We start from the raw sequence: 1,910 nt of genomic DNA on the forward strand, positions 1-1,910 counted from the left end.
TTTGAATCTTTATAAAGTTATATATATATATATATATATATATATATAATTTATTTTATAATGATTTTTATAGTGCTCTACTTTGTATTGAGTACTTTTGAAAAATGTTGATTCTAAGTTCATTTTATCAATCTATTAATACTTAATTGAGATGTGTGTATATATATATATATATATATATATATAAGCTCTATTTTCTTTTCGGTTTTATTGAGCTTTTACATCTGGTTGAGATTACTTGTAAATATTAACTCTTTAATATTTATAATATATTCTAAGTTTACCATTTTGATTACCTTGGTAAACTTATTGTAATTTTTATATATATATATATATATATATATATATATATATATATATATATATAATGTAGAGAAAGGAAGATACAGTGAATGTTAGAGGTACACACACATACATGCCTATCAAATCAAAATATTATAATTGCTACACGTTATTCTGAAAATCCTTCTATTAATTATATTTTCACCACAAAAGCTCAAGATTGAATTGTTTAATCGTTATTGGTACTTGCTGGTACTTAACTGCATTCATAGATGCTAAATATATCTGGGATACAATTGCAATTATCACATTGTTATATATTGTTGTTTGATGATGAAAGTTTGAAAAAGAAAACATGAGAAAAAAAAGACAAAAAAAAAGACATGAAAAAACAAACAAAAAAATCTAGGACCTTAACAAATATACAATGCCTTTCAAATCAACTGATTTATATTGGACATCTTACATGCCATTATCCAGTTACACAAAAATCCAACATAGATTGAATATTTTCTTGGATATTCAAGTAGTATTAAAGTATTATTTTGGTATTTCAAAAATCATAAACTATTACAAAAAAACAAACAAAAAAAAAACAAATGTTAGTTCAAAGTATTTACACCTGTAATTGTTATATTAATGCTATTTATTTTGTAATAATGTCTGTGGAATTAAGAATTTTAACCTATTGTACTAAGGGAGATAACTATTTTACGAAGAACTAAAAAAAATGATTTATTTCCAACTAGTTTAGTAAAATAATCACCTCCCTTAGAACAATAGGTTAACATTCTGAGTAACCATAATGTCTATGTAATGTACGTTCTTTTTTTTTTTTTATATGTTAAAATAAAACTAACCAGAACTTTATGGGAATTATCTCATCTTCGTTCTGCTCTGGAATACACTTTCCACTTATTTTTTTATTCATTTTAAATACATTTCTGAACCGACTTTATCATTAAATTGTGTCAAATATTAGTTTTGAAATAAACTAAAAAAAGAAAAAACATTAACCAAAATAGTAAACCTTATCAGAACGAAGAGAAGAGATAATTACTGTTAAGTTTTAATTCTTTCTTCTTCTTTTTTTTTTTTTTTAGTAAGCGTGTGAACAAAAGGAGGGGGGGTACTGTTAGTCTTATTTAAAAGATAACATCATATGGTTTAATCATTGTGATTTGATTAAAATAAATAATCAATGGTTCTTCCCATGAAGAAAAACATATTCATATAGTAACGCCATGTCTTCAATCTATTCTTACCTAAGAGGTCCTATAGTTTTCTACAAACTCTATTAAAAATCTAATAGGAAAATAATAAAACGTTAAGTTTTTAAATCAGTAACGGAAAATTCAATTCCTAATTGATGAAACAAAAAATTGATCACGTGCAAACCAATATCCTCAAATTAAAAAAAATTGAGATAAATGCAAATTTATTTCCAAATATTTTAAATTTCAATATTAATTAGGTATTAAAACGAGTTAAGAGTAAATTTTGATAAAAAAATTAGGAAGAACAACAAAATAAAATCTTTTTCCAGTCTTTCCAATTTTGGCCCTTCTCAAAAATAGACATTTTTCTATCACACTTTGTCAATAGTTTTTGCATTAAGCTATTTTAAA

Source organism: Euprymna scolopes, chromosome 35 (assembly GCF_053919585.1).
Source record: "Euprymna scolopes isolate OS-2025 chromosome 35, ASM5391958v1, whole genome shotgun sequence".
Classification (NCBI taxonomy): domain Eukaryota; kingdom Metazoa; phylum Mollusca; class Cephalopoda; order Sepiida; family Sepiolidae; genus Euprymna; species Euprymna scolopes.